The 16460-nt window shown below is 33.1% G+C and overlaps 1 long non-coding RNA gene across 1 annotated transcript in view; it reads right to left on the bottom strand.

Moving 5' to 3' along the window:
- Positions 1 to 16460, bottom strand: part of LOC112532345 — a 166726-nt gene that overhangs the window by 68736 nt on the left and 81530 nt on the right. Inside the window, exon 6 of the long non-coding RNA XR_003074960.3 lies at positions 5661 to 5823. This is a non-coding gene — a long non-coding RNA (uncharacterized LOC112532345). The remainder of the gene's footprint in view (positions 1 to 5660; positions 5824 to 16460) is intronic.

Below are 16460 nucleotides of genomic sequence, written 5' to 3' on the forward strand. Positions count from 1 at the left end.
TGTTCCGTATAGGTTTCCAGATTAAAAAAAAAAAAAAAAAAAAAAAACTTCAGAAAATGAGATTTTTGTAGACTTGGTGTAATCTGTAAACTGAAGGAAACAATATATCTATCTTTAGTATGGAATAAGAGATGAAATCCCTGCAAGCCTTCAGAAAACATCATTGAAGCTAATATGCTACTGTTAATGGTCCCTTAGCTTACCATATGTCCAGGCAGTAAAGTTAGCTAATGTGCTATTTTCTTTTTTTAAACTTCAGTTCCTTCAGAAAAACAAGCTGATAGGAGTATAACGGTATTAACAATAGGGAAATGAAGGGAAACAACAGAAGAGAATACACTCGGTTTTGTTCCAATGTATCAGTATTCAGACTATATTACACTCATTAATATTTAAAAGATTTACTTCCTGACAGTAGTTGTTTGTGTAAATTCTGACCTCGATTACAAATATGATCTGTAGGAATATGCAAGAAAGTAGCATTTGAGACTGCTCATTTTCAATAACAACAGGACATGAGATTTACAAATTGATGAACACTAGATAATACATTAATTTAAAATTTCACAAGTAGTAAGGGACCTAAAAACACAAAAACATGCTGTATATAAGAAAATGCAAAAGAAAAATACTGATGAATAATGATGAAGATGCTCAGTAGCTAACTTATGGTAGTTTCTGAGCAGTGCTAAATGTCACAAAATTTTAGACACAACTTTAGTTCTAGAAATGAATATCCTTGGAGAAACAGTATAGAGGAAAAAAATGTGTTTCCTTGTCATTAACATAAAGACAGAAAAGCTCCAGGTCAGTGAAATTTCTTTAGAAATATATTGGGCATAAATGGCATCAGCATCTAGATTTCAGAATACTACAAGTGTAAAAAGCACTTTTCAGAAAATGTCTGAATTACTTGATTTGCTTTCTATTTCTGTGTTTTACATGTTAAGATCAAGGTTTGTTCTCATTCCTACTTCATTTCATATCTCAGAAAGTAAGAGCATATATGTGCACATTATCATGTTTACACACAGCCAAACATACACAAGATTAGTTGTCAATTTTCTTAAGGAAAAATGACAATTTAGGGAAATAAATCACTTTCTATCTTGGAAATTTCCATTAATACTTCCACACGTTGGTTTTGAAAGGCTGAATCAATGTCAATGTATTAAGTGTTTCTGTAAAAGTGAATTACAAACAACTCTTAAAAAAATATTTTTTACTTTCACCCAAGTCAGCTATCCTAAGATACTCTATCTATCTGGAAGGCATGTCCTATGAGAAGGGGCAGAAGATACTTGTTCATTTTGGAGAAATGGAGGTTAAGAAGCAACCTCATTGCTCTCTACAACATTCTGAGGAGCAAAATTGAAAAGGGAGGTCTGGTCTCTTCTGGTAACTAATGACAGGGAACCGCACAAAGCTGAAAATCCTCCTCCACGGGTAGAGATCAGACATTCAGAAAAAAAATTATTTACCATGAGGGTGGTCAAACATTAGAACAGGCTTTCTAGAAAGCTAGTCAATGTTCTATGCCTGTCAGTGTTCAAGGAACATCTGGACAATGCCCTCAACAACATGCTTTAACTTTTCTTTAGTCCTCCTGCATTGATTAGGCAGTTGGACTTGATCTTTAAAGGTCCCTTCCAACTGAACTGAATTAATTCTATTCTATTCTGTGCTATTCTATGCTATTTGAAATTACAATAGAAGAAAGCATTCATTCTTCAGGCATCCTTGTTACAGAAGGAGTCAATTTAATTTATAAGCAAAGAAGTCTACTTAGGTAAGACTCTCTAGAACTCCATTGAGAGCAAACAGCTGGAAACTTAGGCTTCAATATTACATTGACACAAAGTCAAGAAGATCTCTCACAGTCAGGCATTGTTGAGGCAAGGAGAATATCTCACAGCAGTCTCACAGCTGTTGGTGTCTGCTTTCCAGCTGAGATCATGACTCAAGTTGCGAGTGTTTTTTCTTCTGTTTCCTATCATAGCAAAGTTAAATGGCATAGCTAAAACAAGCGACAGTCTGCACAGAAAGGAAGGGAAAACAGAATAATTGCAGCCTGGGGCAACAAAAAGATTGCTACTGCTTTTCACTTCAAACACATCAAATGTATAATCATTTTGCATGTTAGCAAGCATGCTATGTATAAGTTTGGGACTGAGAGTTCAATTCCCAACTATCAAGATCCACCCAGTATTTTTCACAAGGCAGACTGATCTTGAATATTAGGCTACTTTGCCAAGCTTTGTTAGTTTCTCAAGATTTTTATCCCTTTTTGTTTGTTTGTTTTGTTTTCAGCAGACATTTTATACAAGGGTAAGAAACAAATTAAGCGAGGAATGAATCAGTATTCTTTTATAGCATCTGTTCACATAAGAATATGAAACTCATCTTCAGTCAACCCCTTGTCAGCTGGAAGTAAGGAAAACATAACTGCTTTCACACATCACTCAGCAAATGTCACCACCTATTCTAAATACTGTGAGGACATTTCTGTCTTGTTTCTTCCTCACACTTAGCTTTTAGAAAGTCTCAGAAATTTAAAGAGATATTACTATATAATGTTTTGAATAAATTGCAGTTTGCTAGAAAATCATCTCCAATTAAAAATTAAACTACAGTGTTAATAAAGCTTTAAAACTCTGCAATGATTGTCTCTTTTTAGAAGACAATTTTAGGAGGAGGATCTCATCACACAGGCCTTTAGCTTATGTTATTAGAGCCATCTGCTTTGTTCAGTAACATTAACTTCAGTCTGGGAATATTTATTTCCTCCAAATTTATGCAAAATGTCATTATGTCTAAAAAATATTCTTTAACAGAAGACATACATAGACATACATATAGAGGGACAACCGTGTATAGATCACACTGTTAAAAATCCTCCACAATCAATAAAAACACCAGAACAAACATACTAAGCCACAGATGTCAATAACTGGTGTGTACTCTTTTGCATTCAGATAGATCAACTGAACTAAAAAGATCATTCCACTTGTTGAAATTAGATATAAATCTTATTCCTTTTACCTATCATTCATTTGATTCATTTCTGTTCAGAAAGCTGTAGTCTACATCCATTCTTTTCATGTACTGTGACATATTCTCATGTCACTATAAAATATTTTTAGTTCATGTTATAACTCAGGTGTGATTTATGACCATATCTTGCTTTTCCCCTGCTCATCAGAAAACAGAGATACTACTGATACATTGGGTATTTACAGTTTGTGCCCAACACTCTCCTCCATTGCTTCTTGTTTTAACAACCATTCACCAGTGGACAAAATTAGAATTGACAATACCTAATCCTAGTGCATATGGAATAGCTACATGTTGTCTCAGCGTGCTCATACAAATGTCTCCTTACTCATAATTCAAGAACTCATTACATATTTCTTCCATCAAGCTCATCAAATCATGGTGTTGATAATACATATTTAAAAAAAAATAAAAATGTAGTGAACATATGGTGGAGACTGAACATTCAGGTTTATGGCTATCCTGCTTAACTGGAATTTAGTCAGATCACTGAATTTTCAAAATAAAAAACAGGGTGTAGAAAATATGTTTTTTTCTTTCTCTTGATATAGCTCTGGCATAGTCTAATTTGTTGGAGTTAAATTCAGAATGTTAATGCTGTTTTTATCTCTGCAGTGTCATCTCACAATTTGGTTGCTGCTTTTTCACTCACACTGGACATTACTGTGGTTCATCTTTAGTTTTCCTCTTCCTAGCTTTGCAGAATGCTGATATGTGCATTAACTTACTAGTACCATCTTGAGATTTTCCCAGTCCTCTTCTAAATTTTTGACAGTTTTCAATTAGGTTTTTTTTCACTATTATTTTTTTAAAATCATCACAATTGTTGAAGCTTGAGACGAGATTTACGTTCTTCATTGAATTTGAAAATTTATTTCCACTGCTCTGAAAGGTCAATGATTATAATGAATATTTCTGTACAGTTTGTAAGAACAGATGTATGACTTCAGAAAAAAAGTTTAGAATTTGCTAAACAAATACATCTATCATCTGGAAATTTCTAACATATTTTCTTCAGTTTCTTAACAGAGGCTTTGACAGTGTATATACACACGTTTCACAGTTAATGTCATCAGTAATTCTACCAGAGTCTCATGTAATAACATTTGAATGAGACTTCTTTTTGTATACACACAAGAAAACTAAATGTTTTGCAATAAAAACAGAAGATGAATTGATGGATTTTTAGGTAGCTTAATGGCAGTGGAACATTTGGTTCTACAGTTTGCTACATCTGCCTTTTCTATCCAGATATAAGCAATATTAGAATTATTAAAAAAAAAAATTGGAGTCCTTTCTATCCCTATATTTCTATTTTGTGGAATCAAATCAAAGAGTAAAAATACTATATTTTATAACAGTAATGTTACATATATAAAGGTACAGTAGTACCTTTAAATAATGTTTATTATTCTATTAAGGTAATATGGATCTAAGAAGTTACAAAGTATGATTCAAAATACCAGTTGCCTATTTCTTAGGCTGTATTTATTCAGCTGCTTCTACAGTTTTGCCTGAGAGAATGCTTCTGTTTATTTTTAAAATTTGATTGTTAGATGCAGGAAATATTTCTTGAGTAATTATTGATTACTATAAAATAATTATTAATTTTGCATTAATTGTTATTTTCATTAATCAATGTTTTTTATAGTCAGTGTAAGTCTTCAGTATAAGATCCAAGAACATTAATACATGCGCTGCTTGTTCCCTGAAAGGCTTACAAATTTATATTTTATTTAGTTTATGTTGTTAATATCCTTTGTTCCATTTGAATTCTGTAGAAATTAGAAATACTCAAAAGTTCAGAAAGAGTACCTGGAATACTGGAAGATTAAGTCCAACTTTTACAGCTCGAATACCAGCCTTTCTGTGTACTGTCTTAATTTGTCCTGAATTGATATGATAAAGTCATATTCTTTTTGGTGGGAAGAGATGAAACAGAAGAACAAACAGAAAGAAGACAAATGCTATTGTTGCCTTCTGCAACTGTGATGTTAGCCTCCTGCGTTAGCCCTCTTGCACACATTGACCAATTACCTGATCAGGGCCAAATGACTGCAGACACACACCAATATGATGAGCAGTAAAATTGAGTCTATTCACTACTAAGCACAGCTTATATACCTTTACTTGAGCTATCGTGCCCTGTCCTGATTCGTCCGTACTGCTTACCACAGCCCCTTACCACAATTCTTTATTTGGCTCCTATTGTCTCCTCATTCTTTTGCCTTCTTGTCTTGTTTACTTCATTAGCAAGGACAGTCTGTCTGAGCACAACAGCACCCTTTCACTGTGCTTAGGGAGAGGCCTATCCCGTACAGCACGTATCCCCATCAAGCACCTACTACATGCTATGAATAAGGAATTCTATTTATCAAGGATGCACATTAGCACACCTTAACATAGCACAACTTCAGTTTTCCACGCTGATTCCTATAATGAGTCCACATAGATTTAGGAGACATATATATCTAAAAAGACAAAATGTGATTCCTTCTTACTGTATACTTTAAAAGTGAACCTGAAAGAATGTAAACAAAAATCAACTCAGAAGTAAATATAAATTATTTCAAATTACTTTTATAAAAGCTTCCAACTCACCGCACCTCTATTTCTTTTTCCTGCAAGCAGATCAAGTTCTGCTCTCATTGTTTTTCTGATCACATTTCTACTTCGTTTAGTTTTGTTTCCCGTCACCCAGAACTGCACGCCTTGAAACTTCTCAATGCCTTTGCAGCACAGGAAGTAATTACTGCTCCCATTTCACACCTAGAAAACAAAAATAGAGAAAATGAGAATTACTCAGGCAAAGCAACTACAGAGAGTAATTCTGGAAAATGAACAGGCATCTCTTAATTTGAAGTCGAACCTTTTAACTAAAAGATAATTTCTCAGTTGATTTCTGACTTACGAAGTTAATGAAATACATGTGTAAAGCACCATAGATAGATCTAATATTTGAGTTAGTTTTAAATGTATCTTCATATATTTTATCTCAAAGGTGCATACTTTCAGACACCACAGTCCCTACAGTTTGGTTCAATAAGTCTTTTCTGATATCCACACTTCCTTTAGCAAGTCCCTCCACTCAGAGGGCAGTATCAACAAAGGGATGTTGTCCACTACCTAAACATTTACTTTTTAATGACATGAATGCCTGAAATTCCACTGAAAATTGTTCCCAGTAAATATTTTTCAATGTTTTAAGCTATTCCAGATCATCATGTTCACAGCCACAGTTCTTCAATGCCCATGCATATTCTCCAGTTGATTCCTTTTCTGTTAAACTCAGCTGATAAAGTCAGTGAATGCAATTGTTTCAAAAAAGCATCCCCCAATTTAAATAATTTCATTGACTGTTCACCTACTATGTTCTCAAGGCTGTTGTTTTTAAAAATAAAAGATTTAAATCTCTGTTTAACAAACATTTACAGTCAAAATTTTATCTTTTTTTCACCATTTGCAAAGCATTATCAGTCCAGTCACTCTATATAACAGGTAAATATACTGAACTTATAACTTCAAAATAAATTCCTGAAAATTTAAAGTATTTGTACACATCTCTTTAGATCTTTTTTTCAAATTTTAACAACAACTTTTCAATATGGACACCAACACAGGGACAATACATCGATATTGATCTCAGAAATCATTTCTTTAGAACTAATAATGTTCTCCTAATTACATTGGCTAATCTCAGTTTCACTCTATCATTTCTGCTTTGTCTTTAGATCAAAGAAATATGTTATTATACTGCAAATAATAAAAGGATATTCTGTCCAATGTGATTTTTAACTGTTAGAATTAGAGAATTACTTGTTTTAAGGATGAGACATGCTGCCACTAATTCACCGTAAGTAATTATGCCACTGCAGCACTGTGATACAAAATACCTATATGCATTATATTTTAAGAAACTATCTATATTTAAACACTCTGAAATACTCCACATCGCATATTCTCTTTCTAAAAGGGGTGTTAAATAAATGGCCATAATTGCCTCTATTCGTTATGAAATAAGTAAATTGTTGCTTTCATGTGAAAAACCTCATCTATATCTAAAAGTCCTTTGGAGATTTATTCACAAATTTCCCTTCATGTATAATTCTTAAGTAGAGCCAATATCTCAAAGTGGGCAATCCATGTAAAAGGATCTAGGTTCTGGCTAAGAAACTGACAGTAAGTTTTGAAATGCATTATTGTAATGCACTGACTTTTTGTCTTTGCTGCAGTTGCAGTTTTCCAACCACACTCAAGGTAAATTGATGAGTTTCATATCAGATATTGTAAAAATACACATTCCAGTGTTTGGACTGCTGGCCAAGCGTTTCTTTCCCATTCAGCATCACTAGTGTAATGTTCTTTCTCTTATGAATTTCTATTTTTACGAGTTTTTGAAGGAAAGTTGCCTAGAAAATGCAATGTGGTGTTGCTCAAACATGTCTAATAACTCTGGGTGTTTTGATTTGATCAAAGGTTCTGGTGTAAATACAAAAGAAGTTGTCATGGTCTCCTCAGCATAACACCCCGTCAGCTACAGGATTTAGTTTTGTTGTGTAGGCAGAAAAACTACAGGGAAAATAAAACCGAGCTTTCAAGATATTAGATGCTTCTTTCATTCAACAGAGAAAAAAGGTTTGAATAAAAGCATCCTTGTAGGTAGCAACCAATTGTCTAACAACAATAAACAAGCTAGTGAAAACATAATGGAAAGGTGTAATCAACAGTTTGCATCCTTCCTATAAATGCATATGATTTCTACATGATTATACTGAAATACAGATGACTTAACATTTTCATTAGTATTGTAAAGGGAAAATAATATAAAAGAGTAAAATCCTGCAAGCCTGCAGACAAGCTACTTGCCAGTTTAAGTACCCTCAATCAAAAGAACAACATACAATACAAACTGATGACAGAAGGACACAGGAAATACCTTGAAAAGTAGTATTTCATTCTGTTAAGCACTGACTGAAGACATAACCTCTAATCAAATACTTTGGACTACTGCCAGCACCATGGTGAGAAAAAGCAGAAAATTCCTCCATAGAACATTTAAATTATCACTAAATGAATTCTGATAGAACTAATGGAGTGTAGGTTCACTCTCCATACCTCTCTCCTCTTTGTAGAATCCACTTATTCTATTTAAAGATAGATCGTATTAACATACAGAAATGGTTTACTGGCTGAAGACCATGTGCTATCTGACTCACTGGTAGCCAGGAGCAGAAACATGGGGAAACATAAGAGCAAGGCAAGCTCAGGTGTCATTTCCCGCAAATACCCTTCTAGTCTATTTTACCAGGACTTCAAGGCTAACAAATGAAATACATAGTTGTTACTTGTTTCTCCTTGGGGCAGTAAGGACAAAGGCTTTCTGCCAGGCTGAATGCAGAGTTCTTGTCCCTTGCAGAAAATTTTGAAGGCACAGATAGAGAAACAGTGGTTCAATTAATAATAAAACAGAACAGTATTCAGAAGGACATTCACAGGCCAATGAGGACAACAAAGATTTTAGAAGGAGATATGGATGAAAGAACTGGTAAAACAGCTGGAGAAAGTCTAGCAGCTAACATGAAAAGAAAAGAAAAGCTCTTGCTAAGCACCTCACTGAAGAGAGCAAGAACAAAATGCATCTCTCCAGATCTGTGAGGAACACGTATTGGTGGAGATCAAGAAAAAGCACATCCATTTAAGTACTCATGGTCATCATATTAGCTTCTGCACAACTGAATTCTTAGAAGAAATGTGAAAAATACTGAATATACCTGTTGCCAAACAGTGATAACATATAGTTATAACATATAAGTTGTAATGGTTTTCTAATTGCAAATGCAATGTTTGCTTTGACTGTAAAACTCATTTTAAAATAGTAAATACAAAAATCTCAAAATTATTGGAAAAGAACAGTATAGTCATTATCATGAGGGATCAAAAGGAAGTAAAATATTTAATTATTTAGCAATCAGTAAGAAAGACAGCTACTACCAATTTGAATTTGTTGTGATTTCCAAGGCAGAACTCATATCTCTATCTTTTCTGAGTCTCAAACTCATGATCATTTTTTAAATTTTTCTTTATGTGTTATGTGAGTGGCAACTCTGACCATGGGTGGGGGTTTGGAACTAGAAGATCCTTAAGGTCCCTTCCAACCCAAGCCATTTCACAGTTCTATGAATTGAGATTATTTTTTTAAAGGAGAAGAAAAGAAAGAAAAAAAATTGATCTATACAAAAGCCTACAGAAGACTAGAGAAAGATTCCCTCTAGGTCACTCCTTTGTTGTAAAAGAACTGTTCCATCCAAAGACATTAAAATACTTTAAACGTGACAATATACCTATAGTAGTTCAGAAATGAAACTACATCCAACGTAAAACAGAGTAAAAGCTAGCTTAGAAATCTGCACACAGCAGTGTGTTTAAAAGAACATTTATTTCTAGGTATCTGAAAAACATTGCAAATTTTACTCATTCTTCCTGTGCCCCCTCAAAGAAATGGTCATAGGAAACAAAGTCCTGGTTTTCAATATTTTTTTGAATGGAAATGATACAAAACCACAAAAAGAGTAAGCTTCTCAGAAATAAATATATTTACTTCATGAGAAGGATTTATTGAATCAACTGGTTATGAATGTAGCTTCCAGAAATCTTGAAAGATAAGATAAAATGATTATACTACAAGTCATCACTGTACTAAGTTGGGAAATGTTACTGTAAAATACTGACACATTTCTGCATTTAGACAATGTTAGACAGTAGCAATACTTCTTCTTAAATAGGAGGTAGACAACATAACAAATGTAAAATTACTGTTTCTGTGCAAATGGAAAGGATACAGTTAGGTAAACTAAGGCTTATAAACTAAAAATCAGAGTACTCCCAGAGGCAGTGCACAGGGTAGTAGCAGAATTTACTGACATGGCTCTGCTCTAAACACCCACAATGCCTAAAGTCTTGGAAATCTGGATCTCGTTAATATGTATTCCATATTTCAAATGTAAAACTCATAACTGAGAAGTCTTTTTGGGGTTTGAATTTACCATTTCCAAGGAAACAAAGGTACATTGTTTTTTTTCCATCATAACATCTAAGTAGACCGTAACAAACACTTGGAGAGAAATGCCCCACTGACTACCACCACAAATGTATACACACACAAACAAAACAAAGATTTAGAAAAGAAGAAACACATATTTTAGTAAATTGTTCCATTACAAAAAGCAAAAGAACTAAAATCTAACTAAATTAAAGATAAAAAATGAAAATTCCAATTTTCATTATTTATTCTCTAAAAATATTCCATAAATAAAAATAAAAAGGAATTTGTAAAAGGGAAGAAATATTTTAAGACAATTAGACATTTGATTAAAAATTTTTTTTAACTTTTATTATCTTCTCTCCTTATTTCCTTCATTTTTTCCCCTTTGAGGTAGAAAATGAAATTGATAGAGTCCTTTTTTCTTCTAGAAAGCCACAGGACCTGCTATTCATATTGCCCAAGATCCAGTCTGATAGTCTCAGCTAGTTTATTGGCTAAATGGAAAAAGTAATTCTCAAGTAAAACAAAGTTTGTAGCTACAATATCTTCTCATAGAGTTAAAACACTCAATTTTCCTTGTTTTTGACACATTCAGCTGCAGATGATTTCACAGCTCCTTTGCTTTCCAATGTATCTCAATAAAACCTTGAAAGTCTGCTATGCTTGAAATGCTACAGCAGAATGGTACGGTACCCTGGGGGTCAGAAGGCCAAGACTTTATTCCTTATCACTGCACTGTACAATTTCAGAAAATTCGGTTTACCTCTTCCTATTTTTGTTTTCCAGGCTCTTTTTCTCATCAGTTCGTATGTCAGAAATCATTTCTTCTTCCATATAGAAACAAAGACCAAGTTGGAAAAAAAAAAAAAAAATCAACCAAAGAACACTTTGGAAACAACTGTAATTCAAATAACAATCCACAATAGCAATTTACTTGCAGGAAAGACATTGCAATAGTAGATGGAAATTAGAATGCCAAACATTATTTAAGAGAAATATGTTGATGACATTAACTCAAAGAAGGCATTACAATGTCTGAGGCTATTACTCAGATCCATTTACAGAATCATAGAATCACAGAATGGTTGAGGTTGAAGAGACATCTCGAGGTCATCTGGTCCAAGCTCCTGCTCAAGGAGAGCCACCTAGAGCTAGATGCCAAGGTGAATTTCTTTCTCTGAATTCATTGAGATTAAAGCAGAGAAATAAATGCAGGCACGTCCTCATGCAACCTGGAGCTAACAGCTGGGCCAAGGTGGACTGAATTTAAAAAATAATAAATTCAAAATTTCCATTAGTATATATATATTTTCATTAAGAATTCATGCTTTCTTTAGGAAACTATTATTTTAATGACAGTGGTTGCTTTTGTGTTCAGAACTTTTAGAAGTAATTTCCAAACAAGATACTTCCCTCACTTACTAACGCTCTATTGCTCACTTCTTTCCAGTAGGAAAACCAGAAATGGAAGCTTAAAAACCTCAGTAAGATTTCTAGTCTACACAAAAATACATTTTTATGCAAATAAAATTTTACTGTATTTTGAAATTTTATGCAGGAAAATATTGTCTAAAACTGTTAAATTGGCATTTTTCCCCTAAAATTTCTTTTTCTAATTCTTCTCTGAAATTTTGAAATTCTTAAGAGCTTACTGCATAGATTTCTCTCTCAGAAAAACTTCAAGTATTGTCCAATTGTAGAATAGCGTAAAAAGTCCTATGTAATTATATGTGTAAAGAAATAGATCCAAAATTCTAGAGCTGCAGTATTCTGATTTCAGAAAAATATCTGAAGCTCTGTATCCTGGTGAATTGTTGTTTACAGTAGAAACTTTAAAATTAATACACGCAAGTCTTAATTTGGCATATAAAAAAATCTTTGGAATTTGTGTTCAAAACTGGACAGTTTAATACTAAAGAGCATGAAATGATTGTAAACACTGCATAACTAATTCAGCTGTTCTGAGTACATCTGAAAGTGTGTTGGAGTATTAATTTCTTTTCAATCATTTTAATAAAATTAAGTCTCAAAAAAGAAAACATAAATTAACTCTACTTCAAAAAAGGTGTTTTAGTCATTCAGTTTTACTTTTATTGAGTGTATTTTTAAAAAATAAGGATCAACAAAGAGCTATGCATGTCATTTCATAGAAAACCAAAATCTTACACACAACAGTATAAATTGTAGCCTCCTCTATTGTGCTGAAGATAGACATCTATTTTAAAATATTTGGAGATAGGTTTTTTTTAGTTTTTAAAAATGAAATATTAAAGAATTAAGTACTGATACCCATTAAGCGTATATGAAAGACACTTTGGAAGTTGCTGTCAATATTCTCCCTGTAATTTGAAAGTTAATCAGAACAAATTCAAGACATATTTATTTAACAGAAGTTCATGTTTCTTGTTTTATTCTCAATAAGAATGTAGGTCTTCACATATAGCTGATTTAGAGAAACTGTTACACACAAGGAATTGTCACCTGGTTCTGTTTAAATTGGGGTCTGGAAGGCTATGTGTAACAGCATTCCTGATAATTGGTTCTATTATGAAGCACTGTCATGGTAAATTTTCCAAGCACAAAACAGACTGCTTAACGCTAACTCACAAGGAAAATAAATAAATAAATAAAACTCCATGCTTTCCTGCTCCAGCAGCACAAATTTAATCTAATTACTTACAGTAAATGTAATTATACTTCACATAATGCAGATGCCAAACCTGGAATTCGGAATATGTATTTTGAACAATACACAATTGCCACAGAGCTTTAAACAAAGACATGGAATGCTATAGTTTGAATTCTTCTTTAAATATAAAAGAAGAATCCATCTGTCTTTTCAAAGTACAATACACTCCACATATTTCTTTTTAACTCACTCTCTAGCAGATCTTCGCTACTTCATTAAAACATTTTTCAACGTCATATATATTTGTGGAGCAGCAATTCATAGTTTATTCATGTCAAGTGGCTAACATTTCTCAAAGCAATTTAGCAATGTTTCTCATTCCTTTCTTTTGTAAAATTTCATCTGAACAGTTCTGAAGCAGAACTGGCCAAGAATTGTTCTAAACTTAACACTTTCTAAAGATTAAAAAATGAAAACTTAAGGATTTATTTATTTGTCCTGGTTCTGTTTCATCAATTCTGCTTTGATTTTAATTTTCATGTCTTTTTCTGTCACCCAGGTTAATTCAGACCCACAAAAAGTAATGTACTGTAAAATTGTTTACATCATATTTCAAGCAAGAATGAAACCAAGAAGTTTTGCAGAGACCTTCACATCACACTATCTTAGAATAAAATCAGCTTAATTTATAGCTGCCTTCACACATTTTTAGATTTTCCTATAAATCATCAACTAAAACATATACCATTATCAGAGCACTGGAATAGTCTACCCAGACAGAGTGTGGAGTCTACTTCCCCAGAGATATTCAAGACCAACCTAGTCGCTTCCCTGTGTAACCTACCATAGGGAGCGTGCTCTAACAGGGGGTTGGAAATGTTGACCTTCAGAGGTCCCTTCCAACCACTACAATTCTGTGATTATTTAAAACTTGAAACTTCATTCTGAGGAATAGCTTGGATTGGTTATGACAATGTACCTAATAAATTTCTAACCAAAGTCAAAATAGAAAACAATTCAAGCTTTAGCTTAAAAACATGATATTTCATTTTTTGTTATTCATTTGGATAAATAACATGCTTCTGAACATATCATCATCCCATACTGCAGAAAATCGTTCATCATGTTTTGTCAAAAATCATAATACTTATTTACTCACAAAATTATATACTAAATTCATTAGCTTTATATATTAATAGTAAATAAAATACATAATGAAAAATCCTCACATCTGTATGCAGTCTACAGTTGCTAACAAGCGTGTGCACACTTTCTAGAAACTTTTTTAGAGTAAAATTCCTATTTTTACCTTTACCTTGTAGTTGAAACAGCAGTGATTTAAAGAATAGAACTGGGAGTAATAAAAGAAGCCTGCAGAAGTATGTAGGCAAAGAATAATGCACAGCAGAATGACTTTTTTTCCCTTCGGGGATTCCAAACTATGTTTCTTAACAATCAGATGTTGGATAAGCTTAACAATGGAGATAACCGCTTCCTATTTGTCTGAAAAAGTAAAGTATCTTCCCGACACTCAGAACATTTATTGGATGAAAACAGGGGATGACAAAGGCTCATTTGATCACTACATCAACCAAAGTGATATTGAAAATGAAATGCTATTCAAAATATAAATGCACTCATGAAACTATTAAACAGGCTTGAAGTCTTTAGACAATTCAAATAAGCCCCTCTTTGGACACAGTAAAACTATGAGGCATCATTTTATTATATAATAATATAACACAGGAAAGAACATCTGCACAATCTATTCCAGTGAAGCACTACTGAAATCAAAAGTAGAATGTACATATTCGTAAGTCAATTTATTCTGTGAAACCAGAAGTGGATCATCATTAAGCGAAGAATTCTTATTCAGAGGAGTTGAACCTGAGCTATTTTAACTACCCCAAACTGGAGGATTCTATTGTTTTAGCTATCTGGTCGGTTTAAAATCCTACTTAATGGACTTCACTTTTTCACTTATGTCACAACAGTGTCAACCACAAACGTAACGTACTAGCTAGGCCACTTTCCCATCTCTGGGTAGATTTAAATTTAACCAATCCATCTGTTTTTTTCCCTTACCATTACCAATTTCAAAAGAATGCATGGCTTTCAGCTATACCGTCTCCTGCATTTCTGTATGTTTTCTTCCCCACTCATCTATAGCACCTAACCCTTGACCTGGAGAATTAACTACACTTCTCACTTTGAGTCCCAAGCACACCCCTCACAGAACACCTAACAAAAACACACACCCCTCAGGCCTACTTAGACACCTAAATTAATTATGCTAATCAGACTACCTTGGCTAACCCAATTAAGTTTAATTAGCTGATGCCTTTCTTCCTAAACCAGCTTGCCTTAGGGATATTTTACCTCTGTTTTTAAGCTAGCTGGAGAAGTCAGTCTCCTCTTACAAACTTGCTCCTTAGCCACAGATTTTCAACATGAAGAGACCTGCTCTCAAGAACATGCCTCCTGAAGCCTTAAAATGCTTTTCTGTTATGTTTCCTGAATACTTAAAACTGGAATTTCAGTTGTGATTGCAAGTTGCTTACTTTATAAGTTCAGTGACTGTACAAATACAGGATTGAGCATTGTTTCTTGTTTTTTCTCTACCATTTTTGAGGGATTGTAGTTCTCTGGTCATATTCAGCAACACCTTTATCTTGAGATATCTGGGCCATTGACTATCAACTTCCTAACAGATCTTGAAGCTGTACATTACTACACTTATATCTCCCTTCAAATTCACTCCAGGAAAGCTCATTTTTAAAACAACTTTGTAGGTACTGGGCCTGTATAAACAGAAATGCAGTGGTGTAGAAACAGAAAACAATTTCTCTCAGTCCCCTCTACAAAATAGATGGCAAAAAAAAAAAAAAAACCAAAATTTACATTTAATAGTAAAAATGTTTTCAAGAGTTGAATAAGAACAAGAAGTACAAAAAAAAAAAATTCTATGAACAGGAATCTCAAACTTTTGTTGCTTCAACAATACTAAATATATATATAGATATATAAAGAAGAAAAAGAAAGAAGGCAAGTCTGTCTCTCTAGTTCTTTTGACTGTGAATTGCTATTACTGTTCTCCAACCAATCATACTCTTCTCCATATTATTTCCAGAGATGAACTGGAAAATATTTCAAATCCCTGGAGAGTTAAAAGGAAGTTATGAAAGATCTTTTTTGAAATGTTTTTCATTCTCATGAACTTGTGATAACAAAAGGGAAAGAGAAATAGTATCATTGTTTATGTTGATCAAATAGATTTTTTATTAAATTTCATACCATAAAGAAGACTTAAAGATTGCAAAATACTCTCAGATTTTGAAGGTTTTTTTAATTATTATTATTTTTAAGTTTTTAAAGTTGACAACGTATTCTTCAGGGTGTCAAGATTTTCATATTTTATGAAATGCTGGTAATAACTAAAAAAAATACCATTTGTTTGATAGAAATTTTTAACATAACAAACAGGAATATGGCAATAAAATCTTGTATTCATTAGGTTTATTCTAAATGTTAAAATATATATTGTAACAAACATACTCTTATTTACTAAAAGAAATTTGATTTTGGACAAATGGTCACTAGTTAAATTAAGCACTGAAGTGAGCAGTATTGCTTGAAAACTGTTGATCTAGGAATATTAAATAAGTCCTATAAGAATTAGTTCACTGCTCAAGTATTAAATTGCATTCAAATCTCCAAATCTCCACAGTCTAAAGA

Source organism: Gallus gallus, chromosome 4, assembly GCF_016699485.2.
Source record: "Gallus gallus isolate bGalGal1 chromosome 4, bGalGal1.mat.broiler.GRCg7b, whole genome shotgun sequence".
Classification (NCBI taxonomy): Eukaryota; Metazoa; Chordata; class Aves; order Galliformes; family Phasianidae; genus Gallus; species Gallus gallus.